The sequence below is a fragment of the Eutrigla gurnardus genome (assembly GCF_963514095.1).
Source record: "Eutrigla gurnardus genome assembly, chromosome: 9".
In the NCBI taxonomy this organism is placed as follows: Eukaryota; Metazoa; Chordata; class Actinopteri; order Perciformes; family Triglidae; genus Eutrigla; species Eutrigla gurnardus.
Genome location: NC_139923.1, coordinates 22996148 through 23018426, shown reverse-complemented (window position 1 = coordinate 23018426; position 22279 = coordinate 22996148). Strand labels below are relative to the sequence as shown.

Here is a 22279-nt window from a genome sequence, read left to right as displayed (position 1 = left end):
TCATCGAGAGATTCGATATATCACACTATAGTGTTTACGATACGATACGTATCACGATACTTTGGTCACGATACGTATCACGATATCACGATATTGCAATATAAATAAAGATGAAAACACAAGAAAACACAAACACATTCAAAACAGCCTCTCCATTTTATTAATTCCCATGAAATTCACTGGAATAAATATTGAAAATAAAAGGAAAAAGGATAAAGCATCTAAACATGAATCTTTTTTTTTTAAATCGATCTTTTGAGTTGAAATATCGATATTGTATTGGGCCGCAAAGTATCGCGATATATTGCCATATCAATATTTTTACCCACCCCTAATTGTCTTGTTTAAATATGCTTCCTCTTGTTCTTCCTATATAAATAACATTCACATCGTTGTGTTTGGTTTCTCTATTTAAACATTAAAATCTCTGTATGCGTTACTGAGGGATCCGTGGTTCTACTGTGCAAATAGAAAGCTTTGACATTCAAGTTTTTGTGAATTCACAAACAGAGCTCGCAGGTTCACGGTTAGCCGATATTCACTTAGTAGATGAAGCCTGAACGAAGCGTACAGCTGAGTCACTGACACATAAAAATAATCTGTTCTTACATCATCCCGCGTCTGCTGCATTTTTACCGCAGCAGGTCGTGGAAACCATAGACAGATCCTCTCATGAGACAGCACGACCCTTCTGATCCTCTGTCAGGATGATGCAAACCCCTCTTTTGTCTCTTGCAATATGCAGAAGGGGAAGTGAAGGAAAAAGATAAAATACTCTCGTAATTTATGGGGACTGGAAAGCGTGCCGAATATCATATCTCATTGGTGGGAGGACCCATCAAACGCAACGTTTGATGAATACGTGCAATGAAAATTGCTCTACAAATGAGTAATTAAAACTAAAACAAATAGGAGACTGTGTTTGCTTCTTGGTGTCACCTGCATGATGTAATATTTTAGTAATGAGAATAACAGCAAGCGATCCAGACTCCGTCTCTTATAGACAGCGATTATACGCGGTGAGCCTCATAAGCAGGCATGCAGGTATGTGGAAAAACAACCAAATCTCACATCTTTTTTGTTTGTTATCTATCTGAAAAAACACCACCACCTCCAGGCAACACCCCCCGACTCGTCCCCTTCTCTCCTTCATTGTTCAGGTCTTTCTCACAAATGACCTCCGAAGAGACACTTTGGAGAGAGAGGAACGACTTGTTCTTCAAAATGTTATATTTTTTACACTTTGTAGCAGCCTTCATGAGGGTTTACAGACCGACACACAGAGAAATGGGATTGGATCCGATGGCGGCGGTGACGGATAAACAAAAATATGACGTAAAATGTCCATTCAGACCCAAGAAGAACAAGCGTAGGAGGGCGCCGTGTAAAAGGACTTCAAAGAGCTGGCGGTTCGAGAGGCGTCAGGTTAATTGGACAGTTGCTGTGAGAGCGGGAGAGAGAGGACTGTATGTGTTGTGCCAAAAATAGTGGAGTGAGAAAAAAAAAGAAGGTTGACAGACAGCTAATCTTCTCCCATGAGCCTCTAACACCACTAACAGCAAACCTTCGCGGCGCTTCTTGCATCCAGGTTGTGAGTTCCCTCTTTCGGTAGCCTGAACACATCTTATTGCGATGCCCCTGTCATTCTACGGGGAGAGTACAGCGGTTCGCCGTCGGAGTGGCGAGCGGGCCCACCTCATTACCGCAGTGAGTGTGGCTACACAGCTCATTAGAGACTCTTCTCTGAGCTTGTTAAGAGAATAATAACACGCTACCTTTCTCTGCGGACGCCACGATGTTCCCAAGGTCGCCTGAAGAAGTCTAACGAACGTGGCACGGTGACTCACTCTATATGGGGGCATTACAGACGCTGCTGTGTGTGCATCTGTGGTCATACGGTAGTTGTGTGAGGGAGAAGTGAAGGAGATAAGGCCGGGATGGCGCTGGACGTCTGTGTATCTTGCTGGGGGAAGTGTAGACCAATTACCCAGGGTAAATATTGACTATACTATCCTTGCCTATGCACACCCGTCCTCCGCCTCCCACCCTTCCTCACCCTCCCACCATGCCTGCATCCACTAAGTCTCTATTCCCCGAAGTTCAAGCATAGGGCGTAAAATCGTTCCTGCTTCAGATGGGTACTTTTTTTTTAAATTAGCATTTACATTTGTGCTACTTCCGAGAAGTTTCACTGGATCGCTCTGGATGAAATCCTTCCCTCTCCATCTTTTCACTCAGCTACAGTTGCTGGGGTAGAGTGCACCTCTCTTACCTCAATTATAATTTCAAACAAAAAAGATCTCCAAGCATAAACATGAGTCTAATTTCCCAGTGGTTCTGAATAATGCTGAAATTGCATTTGAAATTTTTTCGCTGTATTTTCTAAAGGCAAAATCATCCCTAATGCAATCTGCCCTCTCGTCCCATGTTGAGGTGTAAGTTATGTGCAATATGAATATGACTGCAAAATAGGGGAAATAATAAAAGCAATTTATATATGTCATACAAATCCCCATTCGGAGATTTCCTAAGACCCATAAAATACTCACAATTTGTCTGACATGGTTCTCCCCTCCAAGTGTTCAACTCCCTCATTCAAAATTCGTAAAATTACAACTTTATGTAGATTTATGAATATGCAAATATGTCTTGTTTCAAAAGTTTAGACCCATTTGTCCTACTTCACTGAGAAGTCCATTCTCAGTCTATGTGCACTCACTTCATCACGCTTCTCTAAGTTGCATATGGACCATGATTGGCTTCCGGATGTCACAACATCCTGCTTGTGTGTTATTAGATTTAACACAGCGAAACTTTCCTCCCTCGGCAGGATGTAAAAACTTTTAGTGTCAAGATCTGCACATTCATTATTCTGCACAGTTAAGGTCAAACATCCAGGAGAAGTGATAAAAAGCAAAACACGGTTTTAAAGGTACCCTGTGCAGTTTTTGGTCACTAGTGCTGGAGAGCGATGCTTTTACTGCAGGGATTTGTTTGTGCATTCACACACACACACACAGTGGTACAGTTGTGGCATGCTTCCAATTTCAAAATACGCTCAACAGATGGTGGTGGTAACGCACTAAAAGGCTAGAATCTAGCAAACGTAGTAAACAATTCTGAGTTTAAGATATAAAAAAAATGGCTGAGCACATGTTTTATAAGGAAGCTGTTCAACATGTTTGTCAGCTGAGTCACACTGAAAAAAATAACTTTCTCCGTTTACAAGAAATCTCCTCTCGGAACTTTTAATCAAAACATGCAGGCGCGGAATGCATTCTAACAAAATAAAATCCTGAAATGAAAATGTGGGGAGTGAGTCTGCCTATTAATGTTTAAGAATATCCTGAGTTTATGATTCCATTTTGCACAATTGGAAAGATCCGTGTACCCACAATCTCTTAAAAGGGTTGTCAATTAATCAATATCCTTGACCACTTTTGCCCATTTGAATGAGCAGAAATCAAGTGCATAAATGGCAAGTTTCCAACAATTATTCCACGATTTTCAACGAGTACACTTCATACATAAAGATTCTGAAAAAAGCAGCGTAGAGATTTTAATACACCGTGAGCAATCCCCTGAATATTCAAAGCCTACATTCCAGCAACCTACATGAATATTTTCACATCAAATGCCTGCATACCACCCCAACGCTGGGCAGATAATTCAGTAACAAAATCTATATCACTCTCGACGGAGCCTATTGAAAATTTAATAAACCTTTAAGCATATAGATTGCTTCCTTTACAATATTCTTCTAGGTTTGCCTGAACATATCTGCTGATACAATACTCAGCGGGGAGTCAGAAACGTACTCTGTGATGGGAAGAACAAAACAAAGAATAGGAGGGATAAAGATGAGTAGATGATGGGGAACAAATGGGAGGCGAGGGGAAGTATGGAAGAAAAAGGAGTAATACAGAAGAAACAGAGGTGGACAGTAACATTATTTTCTCCCTTCAGATTCCAAGTAACAGCCGCCCAAAGTAAGTTCTATTCCCTGTGCTCTATGTATGAAAGGTCAGTGAAATAAATCTATAACTGGGATGACTATTGGCTTAGCTGTTACTGCTTTAACCCCATCTTCCTCAGCGGGATGAGATATCTGACCTGCATTGGTTAGCCATGGGTGAAAGGTTGAGCCTCGGATTGGAACGGCGCCAGAAAATTGATTGGTACTCTTTGTGAGCTACAGTCGAAGTGAAAGTAATACTGAGGATACAAGAGAAGGATCACAAAACAGTGTAATAGACGGGAGTTTTTGTCCTAAGAAACAATCCCACATACTCATAACCATCACAGTCATGTAAACCAAGTGTTTTGGTCCTCAATAAAAACACCACATAGTGTTAAAAAGTAGGGGTGAGTATTGGCAAGAACTTCACGATACGATACGTATCACGATACTTTGGTCACGATACGATACGTGTCACGATATTGCGATATAAATAAAGATGAAAATACAAGTACCTGTATATGTACATGAGATGATATTGACCAGAGGACAAACTATTTCATTCAAAGCAGCCTCTCCATTTTATTAATTCCCATGAAATTCACTGGAATAAATATTGAAAATAAAATGAAAAAGGATAGAGTACCCTGAGTGACAATGCACAAAATCTCCTTTTGTGTCACTGTTTGAACACTGAACTGAAGATGTCATATCAAAATAATGTAAAGGTATATGTGTAAACATGAATCTTAAAAAAAAAAAAAAAAAAAAATCTTTGGAGTTGAAAAATCTATATTGTATTGGGCGGCAAAGTATTGCAAAATTTTTACCCACCCCTATTAAACAGTCAGAAAAGCAAGGCAGGTGACATCACAGCCTGATAATGTCGATGCAAACATGGAAGGCGGCGGCGTCCGCTTGGGTTGGAGGACGAGACAAGTGGATCAAAACGGCCTCGCTCTGAACAAAAAGTTTTTTTTCAGGTTCAAGGATAGAAACTTATTTTTCAATTACACACCACTCTTAATGGGCTGGCTACACAAGCAGGCTCTGAAGGCACAGTGGGGGTAAAGGTGATTTGGCTGTTGCCTTCATTGTATGTGTGTGTGCGAGACAGATAGAGGGGAAAAAAAAGAGCGTCCCAGAGAGAGGAGATGCTTATCCGTCCCGTTCCTTCGGCTCACTGAAGCGTCCAGTATAAATAAGTGCAAGTGTAAAGGACCTGGTCTGCATCAATTAAAGACTCCCTACCGGCAGCCAGACACGCAGAGCAGGCAAGGCCTTAATGGGGAGAGGCAGAGAAAAGGACAGTCATGCATGAAAAACAGTAAAAACGGGAATAATACCGGCTACGTTTTTGGCCGGCGCCTCTTTCAGCTGTTGTTTAGCCTTTTTCAACCTCTAACAAGCCACATGACCATTACTCTGTGTGCGGAGGGGAAAGGGGCCACAGGCTTCATCCCCTGCTACGTGCTTTATTAGTGGTTTGCACGGTTACATCCGTGACGATGCTAATGAGCAGCTGAGCCAAAGACCCGTTTTAATTTGAAAGCTAACTCTGCAGTGAGAAGAATACATCTCTCAATGGAGGTAAAGGTAAATAAGATGATTATTATTACATACTTTTCACAGCAAAACATGCAGGCTATGCTCACTCACATGAATCATGGAAGCATCTTTTTTAGACACAAATGGTAGAGAGACTTTTATGACTAATTTCTTATTAAACACAAACACGCACACACAGAAATGTAATTCCCATAAAGATGCAAATGGACGGGCATTTGTAATGAAGCACAATAGAAAATAGATAAAGGCAATGGGAATGAGCAGAATAACAGCATGACATTAAGGGAAATAAATCAAAAGCTCCTTTTGAAGAGAATGAATGAATGAAGAAAATGGGAAGATGTTTTTTTTAAATAAACCACAGGATTCTGGTTTATTTGTTTGCAACAAAAGGAGAAAAAAAAAACAATTTGCATTCTGGGATAATTACCAGCAAGTGAAATAATAGATGCTGAGTAATTGGATGCAGACATGACGTTCAATGTAAGAGCATAGATAACAATGGTTTTCTCCAATGTTCAGCATATGTCACAAGAATAAAATCTACCATTAAGTTCCAATTACTTACAATACGGCTTCTTCAGTTTTAGACAAATGTGTGTTTCTTTTACTGCTTCTAATGTGTAGCACGTTCCAAAAATAGACAAGTTGTTGATGTGAGTCAGTCTTCCTGCCAGAGCCTCTGCCGTCCCCCGAGTGGAGGAACGTGGATATGAGAGGCCGAGACAGCTGACATCGTCTGCTCCATATTTCTCTTTTTACAGTTATTTCACTCGTACAATCATGGATTCGACTTTTCGCTGGCCACTGCCATTGATACGGCGACGAGGGACACAGCAGCGCCGGGAGCTGCAGCTTTAAAACAAAGCCCGACAAGGCGACCAACACCAGTAATCCCACCACCAGACAGGTTTTAGACAAATCCCAGATTTACCTAGTTGTATCAAACACATATTTGCAGATGAAAACAAAAAGCACACTCACCTGGAATGAAGATAAAATATGCCCTTTGTAAAACAGTCAAAGTCAAACGTGTAGGTTTCCAAAACTTAATGCACATTTACAGCAAACTATTTGGGCAACCACTCTAGATTTAATTTGGATTTTCACTCCTAAATGAAGTGCAAGATATTAGTTGAATGTTGACTTTGTTGTAATCCTTCAATGCACAATATGTCAGTAATAGAATTGGTTGCATTAGTAGAAATGAGGAAAACTGTGCTGATCACCTTTCTAATCTAAAAGTATCAGTACCAGATGATCTCTGCTCCACTGGTTGGCCTTATTAGCGCTGACAGCTGTGAGCAACGAGCACACGGTTTGTTATGTAATCCCGATCAGCATTATCCTCAAAAGTGAGGAAGTGAGAATGTGTTGCTGTTCCAAGGCAGCAGGGTTTCTCATTTTTAAAACGCATCATAAGCTGCAGGATTGTTTAGGGAGTCAGTAATGGAGACATTGATCTCTAATCTGGTCATTATCACTTTACTGTTGTGTTTTACTAAGGGAAGTAAAGAGAAGACAGTCAGTCACAGACAAACAGATCAACTTAATTGGGCTCTTAATTTGTCAAGCAATTTTCTACTGATGAGGATTCAGATTTTGCTAATGATTCAGAATTAGGGCTGTAAAATATATCACTAGTCTGTGGATATTGTGTTGTGAGACTTAATAACGTCTTAGATTTTGGATCTCAGAATAATGTGTTGTCTTCCTGGTTTTAAAGGCTGCTCGACAATAAAGTAATGGACTTTTCTGAACAGACTTCTCGCTGTTCTATTATTTCCCTTCCATTTATCAACATGACTGATGATTGTTATTCAAAAATCCCATTGTGTAAAATACACAATATTGTTGCAGTATCGATGTCGAGGTATTTGGTAAAAAAAAAGATATTGTGATATTTGATTTCATCCATATTGCCCAGCCCTATTTGTATTTAATGAAACAAACACCAACTATTAGATATGTGAAATGCATTGATTGTCAAACACGCCAAAGACCCATAAAGTCCTTGAATGTGCCGTTGTTAAGCCCTTGGTTCCAAGCCCCCTCTATATAAATAAATAAAAACACGTCTTTCACGATCAGCTTTAATGCTAAACTTTGTTATCTAAGTTACGTAATCAGTGTGTGTCTCTATAGTCAGTATCGGAAGATAGACTTTGGCGTAACGTGTTTGATTGGCTTACATAATACAATATAGAGGGATGATGCAACAAGACTGTTCCTGTGCTGATGAACAAAACTAACAACAATTATGTTTTTATTACTTGAGGGATTTCCCCTCATTTCTCTGCCAGTTTGAATATAAAAATTCCATAAGCACTGCAGGCCTTGTCGTTAAGCTAACCCTGCTGTCGGCCTGGAGAGGGCTGGCAGACCTGTAGCACCTCCATGACACATAGTGGTGCAGCTGCTCATTAACGCCATCCAATGCACTAATACAATGCATCCAAATTTAAAATGTAACTCTCTCTCTCTCTGTGTGTTTCTGTCCCTATGGAGATGTCACACTCTCTCTATAAATGAGCCCATATAGGTCACAATAATTAGCTCACCAGTCTTTGTGTGTGGAGCCACAGACTTTGTTGGTGGTCCTGATTATTCCTATTCATACAGTAGTACCATTGCATACCAGTTTGAATATTTCATCTCCTGTGTTTGACAGAAGTAGAGCACGCCTGTGAAATGGAAATGTTCACTTATATATTTGTACATTTTATCTCTATCTGTATTCTATGCATATAAACATCACGTTAGAGCGTTATAGACGGAGTGGAGGAGGCGTACTCAGCAAGAAGGTTCAACAATTGCAGCATGTAGCTGCTGAAGAGAGAATAAAAATATTGTCAATGAGTCCTCCGCCACTTAAGTCAGCGGTGTGGCAGCATTACGCTTTTCCCCATTTCACATCAGACTTAAATATTCATATCATAACAGCACTGTGCTTTCAGAGCCAAGCACACAAGTGCCTGCACAACTAATGACAGGGAAATCTCTGTATGTGCCAATATCCTGAGGATATTAATGATAATAAAAAAAGAGACTTTCTAAATCCACCCGCCCATCCAGCTGAATCTAAATCTAAAAACAACCGCCGACCACACACACAAAAACACATGCTTAGAAATAAAAGTGAAATTTCATCTTTGAAGTCTTAGCTAGTTACTTAGTTACTGTTCAGACCGGCGTATAAACGGACGAGCGACGCTGCAGTGGTGGGCGTGACACGGCGCTCCACTGTGCCTGGAAGCATCTCCATATTTGCAAATGATTTGCAAAATGAAGGAATTGGTGTACTTTTAACCCCTTTTCTTGAGAAACATATCACATAAAATATTCAATGCAGACTCTGGAGGGGATCTAAACTAAGGAGGCGTGTTGGTCCGAAGTTCAAAACTGCAAAAAAGGAGAAAAGTGAGATGGGCTAACTTCACCGTCCTGGGAAAAGGAATTAAGAGTCCAAGGATGTTCCAAAAACAACCCCTGTCCAACCAAATCCCCCCTAAAAAAGTCCTTGGCACCAAAGGAGAGAGAGGTTAATTCTCAACAGGACTGTCCACAGCTCTGGTCAGCTCTCAGCCGTGGGGAACAAGCCCAAGCCCGATCCCCCCTGTGTGCATCTGGAGAGCAACAAACAATGGACCACAAGCTTGTCCTCTCCAGGCTAAAGCAGGATTAGTCACCATTCATGCAGCGGGATAACGAAGCAATTGTTTGTCTACAGGACTGAGTGTTTTGGGTTTAATGAAATAAGGACGCCGGCTCTCAGAGCAGAAAGTCAGAACCAAACCCTCAAGGGACGAAGATAGGACATAAGCCTAGTGATTGGGTAAAACATCTCTACAGCATATCACTAGATTTTGTTTTTTTTTTAGACCAACTTTTAGAATTTTTCCTTTGTATGTGACATGAATGGCACATATAATTTGGCTGTAAAAATACAGTATTTGAATTAAAAGGACAAAATGTGTGAGGTTTGGCAGCAATCACATTGTTTTAATTGCCTAAAAATGGCCATTGGCTTTTTGTTCTTCTTCATGTTGTGTTTTTTTTCTTTCTGAAAATAAGGATAATATGGCAACATCCCAACACGATCATTATGCCAGAAGTTATTTTTGTTTTTCTGCATTGGACCTAATCTCTCGGACTCACATCAAACACTGTTGTTTACAGTCAACATGCCTGAATAAATGGAAGTTTTCTAACCGCCTATAGCTTATGGCATTATCAGAGACATTGAGGGATAGCTGTGATTTCAGAGAGCATTACTTAGAAAACAAACAGCCTTTATTTCCTCAAAACCCTCTTGTAACTAATCCAAACACACACACACACACACACGCACACACACACACACACACACACACACACACACACACACACACACACACACACACACACACACACACACACACACACACACACAGGCTGCACCACATGGGTTTGCCTAAAGATAGCTTGCTTAACAGTGCAGCATGAAGCTGTGTGGACTTTGCAGCCCTTCCAAGCTTTCTGTTGTCTGCATCACTGTAAACAAAAATATGTTCAAGTTGAATACAACCTTTATAGTGTGATACAATGGCTGTGCTCCCTTCTTGCTTCAGCTACCATTTCATTTTTCTTGCCAATGGCTATGCAATCATAGCTCCGTTCTTCAGCTCCCGAGTGAGACGGTGACCTCTTGCCCTGCCAGCATTAAGAGCTTTGCAGCATTTGCGAGGTTCGGAAGAAAAACCCTAGATAACAATATGAATTAAGTATAAAATGTCTGTTAACAGCAAGTTTTTTTTTCTGGTTTCAGAACAAAATGGAAAAGTCTTCCCACTAGGAGGTGACCACCCAGCAACCAGCAAAGGGACGGGCACAGACGAACCCTCTTAAAAGCCCCAGCCTTGTTAAAGAGGTTGCATTATTGATAGTGCATCTGAGGGCCGAAATAGTAGCAGAGCGGGACGGACAAATAGAGATAGAGAGATAGAGATCTCTCCAGAGATAGAGAAAGCGAGCTCCGATTTGAAGAGGCAAAATGTCAGGGAGAGAAAAAGGATTTTGAACGACACAAACGTGATTTATAGATGCGCATATTTCACAGACACGACAGAAACACATAACTTAGGATGCAAATTAAGCGACTACAACATCCAAACTGCCTTCAAGTCATTTCTATCCAACCTTGAAATATGATTATGTTATTATTAAGCAAAAATGGGAGTAAAGTGTCAATATCAACTACATCTATTTGTTTAGATAACACTTATTAAATTTAGAATTCCACTGATAATGGTTTGATAAAATACCAACAAAGCATGCATTGGGCTTTGTCAAAAACTCATGCAGGGTAACGGGACGATCAATGGAGACAATAAATGAGCGTTTCTCACCTTTGAACAGAGCTGCAGAAAGTACCGCCTGCATGTGTTACTAATATAATATACAAATTACAGAGGAATGTTCAAGTAATTCCCTGCAACTGATTCCCTGAAGCTATTTCTTTGTTCTTACATATGGACATGAAGGTTAATAGAAACATAAAAGGCATACTTTGCAAACAAAGAAGCTCGTTGTAAACATGAGCACAATGCTCCTTGTTTCATTGGCCTCCCGTCTTGTTATTATTATTAATTTAGCAGCCTTTCCCTGATGAAATAGACCTTGCAATGAGTGCCATATACTGCCTTTGGATGTTTGGGACGGTGACTGGCCATGTTAGCCTGGCTTGGCTAAACAAGGCCGTATTAATCACACACTGGTCTCCTATTAATCTGGGATCACAGATCACTCTGAGCCTATAATCCCATAATGTTGGTTTATTTTGGCTGTTTTTGAGTCCATCCGTGGTTAACTTAAAATGCATGTTCAGGCATTCAAATGTAAACTCAATATTGAGTCATAAAATGCAGTTCAGTTATGTTACGGTAAATAAAAAACAACAACAACATAACACACTGGCAGTAAAGGGCACTTTCAGAAAAGTTGTTTTGTTGCAGTTTTCTTTGAACCACTTTGCTTTGCGTCTCAGAGAAGCGATTGTCCATCTAATCCTCTAACGCTGCAGAGATGACAGTGCCATTTTCAACAGCATCCCAGCCTATTAACATCACCTTGGGATTACCTTCACAGAGAGGAGGAACTGACGGAGATGGGGGGAGGATGAGGAGAAGAATGATGACAAAAATGAGATTTGCGGGCAAGCCGCTCACCACTCCGACAAAAAAAAAGCAGGTTGTATTTGACACAAAGACATACGGAAACAGACATAATAATGCTCAAATAGCACGAGCAAAGGGACGTACGCAAGAGTACACACAAGGCCAGCCAGACCAATATCTTCTTATGCGCTTGAATTCCTCATCACTCCCAAGGAGGAAGCTCCGCCTGTCAAACAAACACATCTATTCCATTAATTCTGATTCCCCACGTCGGCCCATCACCGGCACAAACTAAATGTCAACACTCCCCCCGCGACTCAATAATCAAGCAGTCAACTGAACACACCGGTAAACAGCGCAGCCTTCATCCACGGCCACGCCGCGAGACCCCTTACTGAGCGCTGTGGCATTCACGCGGCGCCAGACCAATATTGAGAAATGATGCAGACAGCGGGAAGCTGCCAGTGCTGACCTCGTGTTACCCCTGAGACTTGTGTTTGCTTTCAGTCACACTGAGCTCTTCAGTCAAACTTCTGCAATCAAATTCTTAAAATGATCAACAGAAGGGTAACGACATTGTAGTTATAAAGTTTAAATAGAGTTCTGGATGCTAAATGAGCCAGAAAATGACACGCAGAAGCTCAAGTCATCGGCATATTATAGGAGTCGTGAGTACATCTCATTTCATAGAAAGAATGCTGAATGGAAATTGAACTATTCATTTTTCTTAGCGCACACTGATTGTGCACCCGGGAGAAGACGTACTGGGTTGTGCTGAGAGGAATGAGTGGTTGCACCCTTTTACTTAAAATGTGCCTGGAGAGAGAGAGAGAGAGACAGAGAGAGAGAGAGAGAGAGAGAGAGAATGATGGAAGTGGGGAGCGCTCAACAAAAAAGGCAAAGTCTGCCTTTGTCTGTCTTCCAGTCTGCGTATTAGCGAGTAATGAGCTGAATTGTGTCGCCGGGCCGTGGAGTCACTGCAGGGGTTGGAAAGCCGTGCGAGTGAACTGTATCTGCCAAAAACACCGGGGCAAATGAAGCGCTAGAGGAACAGAGCGAGGGAGCGCAAGGTGAGCGGGAGAAGAAGAAGAGCTGTGAGATCGAGACACTACATTAAGAGGAAGGGGTAAAGGGGAACGCATGGGGGCATTACAAGAGAAACGCTTAGTTCAACAGAATGCAGATGAGGGAGAAGAGTGCTAATGGTCATTGCCGGTGCTCTCCGTCTCTTCCTCTATATTGCTCTCTGTGTAATATCTACTCAAGCAAATGGTAATGAGTTAACACAGCAATCAGTCAAATGGAGAGTCCTAGTTTCGAAGGTAGCAGGTGTGTGAAGAGATCTCGACCGTGGAAGGTGATATTGTACCGAAAGGTCATTCCAATAAGAGTCCATGTGCCGCCTGTGAAAGGCCAACTTGGACACGGAAGCAGCGTGCCAGGAAAAAGCGTGAGCGGTGATGAGAAAGGTCACGAGAGTAACTGACCAGTTATTTTTTTCTCCCCCCCCCGACTAGTAATTACAGTCAGGGTGATGAGTTCACAGCGTGGGGATGTCTAATTTCCTCATACTGTCTGTTAAGCCTTTCTCTTTCTCCGCCGTGGGATGGAAGGTGGATGCGTGGGGAGGTTCCTGCGTTTGTGTGCATTTACGTGTTTGACCACGTGTGCTTTAGCAATTGTGCACACAGAATTATGTTCAACATGATGGCGGTGTCGCCCCCCCCCTCCATCGTGTCCCCCGGTTGCCACTTAATTCATCTCTGGTGAGCCGGCTTCATCTGGTTTCACTTCCCCTCGGAGATTTCAGCTGCATTACTCAGACCCCATAATTCTGTTACACTCCCTAGCACTAGACCTCTACGTTGTCATGGTAATGGCTAAACACCACTCTCGCACTGCATTGAGAAAAAAAGGGCTCCGTGCGCTCATAGGGTTATAAATGCCAACCAGTTCCTCCTCACTGCATAACAGATCAGCGTCCCTGCTGCGAATATCACATGCAGACGCACGCTCGGGAGCTGCAGCGCCTCGACGCCTCCACAGCGTCCGCTGGGTCAATATCACCGTCTAGTCTGACATTCTTCCACTTGTTATTGTTGCCGACGGCCTTTGCTCCGTTTTCTAAGCAGGAGGAAAATGCAAAGAGCAGCGCTTTAGTGGCTTGTTGACCAGGTGACTGAACATGCATCAGTCAGCACCGGCGATTAGCGCCATACACCTCATTTCTCTTCACTGCAGCAACGCCACTGATATCTGCGGTAATGGAAGGGGGGGGGGGGGGGGGGGGGTGCTTGCGGGCGGGGGTGGAGGTGACTGGTCTGACAGAGACACACTGTTCAGAGTGCTCTGCACGGCAGCGGTAAAGACACCAATCCAAATGAAAACGAATGACCTGCGCCTGAAAGCAGCTCCCACTCTTGCTTAGATTTGGTGGTATTTTTTCACCCTTTTTTTCGTCCCCAAGGCGGGTTTATTTGCTTTCATGTGAGTTTGCGGCGAGTTAACTGGGTTTGGTTCGAGACTCTCACTGGTGCTGATCTGAGCTAGTAACTAACAAGCGACAATGCATGTTGCAACGTGTATATGACTTACAGTGTGTCCATGTAGGACTGAATGCCCTGTATGGCTGTCCTTGGATGAATGTAGCTTCATCCCCCCTCCCCAGTGCAAGTGTGGACACGCTTGCGTATCACACACTGTGTGTGTTTACACTCTTCTGTGTCCATGTATTTATAAGTGTCTATGTGTGTGTGAGTGTGTGCTGGCGCTGGTGCCGTGAAGGATGTGTGGCCGGCTGCAGAGGTCACTCAAGGAGGAATCTATCATAATCCATCATAATCAACTGCTGTGCTGTTCCTTCAGGGCAGACGAGCTCCTGACCCGAGCTGGACGCGGCGGAGATGAGAATCACGTGAGGGTGTAATGTGATGTTTACCAGCTTGAATGTGGGGGAATGGAGACAGCATGAACAGGTCGAGGCATCTACAAAACTATGTGGTTATTCAGGCAGATATTTTCTGAACAGTTTTTTTTTTCTCCAGAGGATGCACGTTAATCATTTTGGAAATGTCACTTTGGATACGTTGCTGCACCAGAAAGGTTAAATCACCTGTTTGATTTTGTACTGACAGAGATCTTCATGCCATTGTCTGTGAATGTGGGCAATAAAGATTAGAATTTTGTGCATTTCATTTTATTTCAGTTACCACAAATGGACACCTATAGGCAGAATTAAGATAATATAGATTTATCTCATGAGAAATATATGAAATGTTTTTATTTTATTATCTGTCATGGAACAGGTCATGAATAAAATTATATATATACACACATATATATACACACACACACACACACACACACACACACCACAGCACACTCTCAGGACATCAAAAGCAAAGAAGAACTACACTACAAACTACGAAGAATTACACAAGTCTTCAGAGTGCACCAACTTTTGAACTACATTAACACAAAGCTCCATCAGAGTCTTTGGAAATCCCACCAATCCTTCATTAAGTATCTGGAGTCATTAGGCAGAGGAAGGCCGGGCTGACACATCTTCCTGGGTATAAAAGAAATTAGTCAAATCTAAGGCCTGCAGCTTCTCATTAGAGAAGGCTGCACAGAGACGGACACGATTACCATCTCTGACACACTAGGCAAAGACAAATGGCTCTGGCCCAGTCGTGACCTAAGCCAGGCCTGAACTGCTTGCCCTCTTCATCACCCATTTGATTTGCCCTCTATTTCTCTATTTTAGAATCAGTATTTTTTTTATTATCCACTTTTAAAGTGGCAGTCGGGAACATTTTCATCTATTTAATTAGGGCCCGACCGATATGTTTTTTTCAGGGCCGATACCGATACCGATATTTATGAAAATGGGAGGCCGATAACCGATATGTGCAACCGATAAATAGAAGAAAAAAAATCTCGAATAAATTAAAAATGGCACACACTGACTCGAACTTCCATTAAGTGTTTTTAATAGTACACTACAACGACATGAGTGCATATATTGTCTTATTTTATCAAGTAAAATATAAGTTATAGGTTTACTCAACAGCCTGGTAGTTCATAGAAATTCAGGTAGAAATAGGTTAACTCAGAGTTCCACAGCTTATCAAAAACAATCCTTATTTTATTAACATAGGCTGCCTAAGGGCGCGATCAGTAGCGTGCCTCGGCACGATTGCCCCAGGGGGGTCCCCAGCGGCTTTGCATTCACACTGCTCCAGCCCAAACGGGCTTTGGCCCGTTAGCCCGGTTGTACAAACGTCATCACGTCCTAATACTACACATGCATGGCTTGATGTTGTTTTGAAGGAGCGCCGTCTCTGCATATATTTATATTAAACACTCGACCTGCATCAGCGAATGTGCGCACGAGCGGATCTGTGCGAGCAGGCAGCGCAAGGAAAGCGGATTTTGGACGGAGAAACACAGCGGCATTTTTCTTATAAATGCACCGGTCCGGTTCCGGTACCGGTCCGGTTCCGCTCACACCACGAGTCTAAAGAGTGCAACAGCTTGTCAAAATACAGTGTCAACTCCGTGTTTTCAAAGTAGAAGGCGACATCGTGGTGGTTTAACGAGGCGGAACGGCATCAGAACAACATCAAGCGTGTAAAGTACACGAAAAACGTAGCGGGAGCGCGCGGCGAGGATTGTTGCGGCCGCGCATCTTGCGGAGCAAGTCTACAGTGCTGCGCGGAGGCGCTCCTAATGTAAATGATTATTGATTTATGAATTAATTGATAGGTAGCTTATTTTTGGAGTATTGATTTATTTTTTTTGGCCTGGCGGCAGGTCTCCTTGGCCTGGCGGCCCGCCAGGCCTGTACAATGGTAGGGGAAACACTGCTTACCTCGAAGGAAATGTGTTTTCTCTGCTTTAAGTTGTATCCGCACGCAGCACCGTCCTTAGCCCCACGTGGCCGTCTAGAAACCGCTCACGAGTCACAGGGAGCGTGAAGGCACCCCGCCCCGCTTGCAGCCTTGCGTGTTGATTGGTTGTATTCCGTGTGCCAAATCAATCAGATGCTGTGACGGGCGAGGCAACTTGGCAAGGCTCATGAATTCCAAGTGGCAAGAGCGGAAGGCGCGTTCAGAACGAAACGGCTGCAAAATTGGTTGTGAAAATTATATGAACTTATCGGTGGGAATTTATGGAAAGTATGGCCGATACCGATATCCCTAAAATGTTAAATATCGGCCCGATATATCGGTGCGGCCGATAATCGGTCGGGCCCTATATTTAATTGTCTTTTAAGTTACAATCTATCAAATAATGAGTTAAAACAATGGTGATTGATCATGTGACCCACTAGTTGCTTTGCCCTGAAATAGGATCTCCGTGTATGTGGTGACATTCCCACGCAAAACTCAAAATGAGTGAGGCTTTTTACGAAAGAAGACCCTACAACTTCCAGTCCAAAGAAAAAGAAATAAAAACAAATGGAAGTGAAAAAGGAAAGTCATCAAGAAGCAAAGTGACCGCCAACGAGGGAAAACGACGGACCTCCTTTCAACGTGGAGCATTTGAATGCATCACGCAGATGAGAGAGTCGACGCAGTTGGGTGAGAGAGATGAGGTCCCAGAGGCTTGCCTGCAGTTCCATCTACCGCCAAAGAGGCCGCTAGAAGCAACGTATCTCAAATCTTACGGACTGCCACTTTAATAATAACAATACATACTTTAATTGATACATTTTAAACCACATTCGTGTCATGTTTCGTCATATTTTTTAATTTTTATGTGAAATACCCAACGATCTTACATGTCCTTGTCATGCATTTTATTTGCGTATCATTTTGCTGCTGATCTTAAAGCACGTTGAGTCTACGCCTGTCGTGTGAAATGTACTATATAAATAAACTTGACTCTTTTCTGCACTCCCCTGAAGTGATATCAGAAGGTAAACATGTTTTGGGGGGTTTTTCCGTCCTGAGGAGCAGGAGCCTCCTTTCGTCTTTGGTATTCATCGAGTGAAAAGAATTCATTTTGTGGCCTAGGGCTTCTGCCAAGCCATGGTTGACAGGGAAGCAGAATTAAGGCAATTAACATGGGTTTTGCATTTGATTTTGGTTGGCAAGACTGCCTCTGTAAACAGCAGGCGGGATCAGGTGATTAGTTCCCGTGAAGATAAGCCCCCCCTGGGTCCTGTCCAAGAGAGGATTACCGTATATGTATTGTGCATACACACAGCACCGTATACATACACAAACACACGGACTGTAGCGGAGAAGAAGAGAACACAAACGGGGAACCAAACACAGCGCACACATCAAGCAAGGGGCTCACCGCTCACGGGGTTAAGCCATGTTTGTGACATGAAAGAGGTGCAGTCACGTCCCCTCCACGCATTGACTTCCCGCTTCTGCATCACTTCACCTTCTTCAAACAGACTTTAAATGATCCGTGTCCACCTCGACCCTTTCATCATCCATTTAACACGGGCGCTAATTCTTTGGATTCAGCTCGGTTGTAATGAGCTGGTTTTCAGGTGTGTAATAATGGAAAATTCAATATCAATATCAAGGGGTCTTGGGTCAAAGCTCTGAAATTAATTGTGACAAATAGGCAATTATTTCAAGTCATCCGGATTGAGATTGATCTTATTTGTTTCATTTATGCACTCGCCTGGAGAAGTCGCCACGAGTGCGTGATGGCTTTTTACATCGCCGGATTGGAATTTCGGCTGAGAGGTTACTAAATCAGACACGTCGGTGTGAGTGAGCGCGCAATATGAGGTGAAGAGGATTGTAATGGCACTGTCAACTAATGTCTGGTGCAAAGAGAAAGGCGCTTCACAGTCCCTTGTATTTTTCTCCACATAGAGGGGTGGATATAAAAAGGAACTGAGGGTTTATCTGTCTTCTATTATCGCTCCGTCATGCTTGGCCACATACCTGTGCTCTAAGAAGAAGGTTTCTCAAAGAAGGCATGCAAAAAATCTCTATGGCATAGTGGCATGCAATATTAAAGGAATCTGTCAGATTACTATCAATACCTTCTGAAACTTCAGTTTATTACCTTCAGAGGAGGAGGGCAAGGAGATTCAATGCACTCTGCATAGCACTGAAATTTCACATCGTGATTATAATTGTTTCAATTTGGCAAAATGGCTCATTTCATGAACCAGCATTTCTCACATGTGAGCCTGAAACTTGGAGTTTACCCCTGACCTTTAAGCAATTCTAAACCACTTTACAGTGTAATGGAAGGAGAGTTCTACTAAAGGTCTATGTGATCCCAAAGAGTAATCTAACCCTGCAGATAAATGCATTAACAGCAATACTGTGCTCATAAAACAATGCCATTAAGACACTTTGCATATTCATCACACAGGACACTCGACGCTTACATCATCATGCTCGGCACGTAAAAGAAACAAGTACAATACAAATACTGTGTGATTGCAATCAAAAAACTGTTTCTAATCAAAATAACCATTTTACTTGTGATTAGATGTTTGAAAAATTGCATTTAATTACAGCATCCAAAGCTGGTGGATGGAGTTTGGCAACTCACTGGAATGTTGAAACTGCCAGAGCTTCATCACAATTACAAAAACAATTATGCATGAAGCTAAAGGTACGTCCACACCAAAGTTTAGTGCTGCATGATCATCACCACGGGCATTTGATATTTACAATTTTCCCTACGCATACGGTAAACCATTGTGCAGTAATGAAAAGAAACACACTAAAAAGTTCACATCAATATTCTGTAATCAAGGGGGACCCTTTTGGGGAGCATCTCCTTTTTAAACAGCCCTCATTAGAAATTCTATTACTTGTTTTTTCAAAATGAGGTGAGAGAATAGGAGGAGAATACTGTCTACCACCAGCCTGATTCCATGTGAATCCATTATCCCCTGTGGCTGATACAGACTGGAAACAGCCAATCAATGAGAGATAATTTATTTCGCTTGACTTCAACCCCTTCACCTATTGACAAAATGAGTAGAAAATATCCAGTCAATTTTCAGGCCCCAGTATCTCAAATCAAATCAGTCATATGAAGACCCAAATATATAAAAAATAAAAAAGACACTCACATCACGTATACTTTCACCCCGGTCGACAAAACACACAGAGGATCAGGGCCCTGATGTTATCTGCGTTTCTCTATGGGTTTGTGTTGACCTTTAAGGTAGGGTTTGTTTGGTTTGACAGAGGGATGCTAGAATTTCAGTCCAAAATAGCCTGTCAGTGTCCACACCGGCTGCCTCTGTGGCTGTGAGACACAGCACAGCAAATGACTGCTGATCATGGGGGACAGCAGGGGTGCCAGCTGTCAGCCTGCCAGGGTCCATTCCCTGTCTGACAGGCACAGCAACACAGGGGCCGCATACAGCGGGACATTTTCCTCTCAGAGGGGATACCGTGGATGAAGATAAACGTGGGGGAGCCAAGGTGGACGGAAATGACCAAAGTAAGCTCTGAACATCATAATCCATAACTCTGTGTCCCAATGCAGATCCTTTCAAAGTCAGCATTCCTCGACGAGATGCATCACAACATACCAACAACTTCAAGGTCAAGCTTTTATCGAGGGTCAAAACTTCCCAATAGACTGACAGATATCCAGCCGGCTGCAGACGGAAACAATCCAACATCAGCAGCGAGACTCTAGCACTAGGACATCCCGGGATAGGTTTCTTCCAGCTATAAAATACAACGACATAATGCACAATTAAGTGTTAAATCACCTTGATATTTTATAGGCAGAATGTCAGCATATCCAAAAAGCTGAACTGTCCTCACAGTACAGAAATAAAAAGCGTATAGAATAAATATGTGAGAAGCAGCACATCCTCTGCACTTGACAGGGCCATTTAATTCAACTTTTAGACTAAGCTATTAACATAAACATTTGCTTCATTGATTTGCTGCACTACAATTATGTTTTTAATTACCTGATGTTAAACGGACGCTTATTTGTATTGGAAACCAGTAAAATACCAAAGTGGCTGCTTGCTGCTTTTAAGAGGTGGCTGTCTGAATGTTGTTGTTTTATGCTCCGTCCTCAATATAACAAAATGTGTTTATGACGGCTTTCTTTTCACACAATGGTAGGTTGTGAGTTCCAAATGCACTGAATTGAATTTATTAGAGATAGACATTCACAGGATGAGCAATCTGCGTCCTGTTTTTCAACATCAACAACTGGCGTTCAAAACGCGGCCGAGTGGACACTTATCTTCAAACAAGCTTCCAAAGAAGAATCAGATGTGTTTGACATTGTAATGAAAATCGAAACAAAGAAGCTTTCACAAGGACAGCTACGCGTTCTCTTCCCGTTTCCAATCACGGACGCATTCGGCTGAAAGTCGCCAGTTAACAGGGTCGCTAGAGGAACTGAAACACCCGTTTATGGCTTTGTTGAGGGCGCTGGATATAAAACAGAGGACTTAACTTTTGTTATCTATGATTATTTTGTTTTGCACAACTACTGAAGTTCACAAAAAAACTGTAATCATACAAAACATAACTGCTGCTCTCCGGAACGAAAAGGGACGTCCAGCCTCCTGGCAGAGCTACGAGTGTGAAACTGAGGAAACGAGTGGCAGGCATGTGTTGATGATGTTTACTCAACCAAAATGTATTAAAACTATAATAAATCTGATGTGTGTGAGAGAGCAAGACCCAAGTTTGGCTATAGTTACCTCGTAGAAGCCTTGTAAGAACTTGTTTTTCTCAATAAATTCATTTGAATGCATGCTTGGAAAAGAGGAAGACCTTAATTATCAAACATGACCTTTTATTGTAGAAAGTACAATAATCATTTTCTGTAACTAAGCAACTAACCACTGCTTCCTGTTTTCACTGGCATGCACATGTCCAGTGCGTTTTCATGCATGTTAGTATGGACCAAATATTATGAAACGACACTGAAACATCATCTGAGCAGAGATCGTTTTTTATTTTAAAATGAAAACGTAGCAGTGTGGTTGTAGCCTGAAAATCTATTTGAATTTGCATAAAATACACAAAAAGAAAATGTGTAGATGTGATCGGTTACTCTTTCAGTCACAGTTCATTTGAGGGGTTTTCTGCTTCACAAAGACAATGACTGGGATGCTGCAGATTCACCATCTTGGCATGTCCAGGGAGTCAATCATTCTAAAGTATAAAATAATGGGGTATCAGATCAGGACAGAGATGGTGGGATTTAAAAAAAAAAATCGAAAGAAAATTGGGTTTTTAAGTTCCACCTCTTCCCCAGTAAAACAATGTTTCTAGCTTACAGTCCGCTGTAAAGCCTGACAGTGACGTAAATCTCCCGTCTCCTCTCGGGCGCTCTGCCTCTTATACAGTATGCGGTGGGTGTGGGTATGTGTGCACTGCATGTGTGGTAAACATACACTGAGAGACTGCAGCAATCTTTAAAAAGATGCTCTAAAAAAAACATTTCTGTTGGGGCTTCACTCCAAATCAAACGTCTCAGCACATCTCAAGCCATCTTTTAGGTATAGCACTGCAGTTAACAGTTAAAATCAATGTCGAGCACAAACTGTCCGCATGGTTGCCTCCACTGGGAAAAACTATAGATAGCAAATAATGTACTGGCTAAAAGTACTGAG

The 22279-nt window shown here is 42.3% G+C and overlaps 1 protein-coding gene across 2 annotated transcripts in view; it reads right to left on the bottom strand.

Moving 5' to 3' along the window:
- ldlrad3 (low density lipoprotein receptor class A domain containing 3) overlaps window positions 1-22279 on the bottom strand; it is a 74367-nt gene that overhangs the window by 47140 nt on the left and 4948 nt on the right. The window lies entirely within an intron of this gene.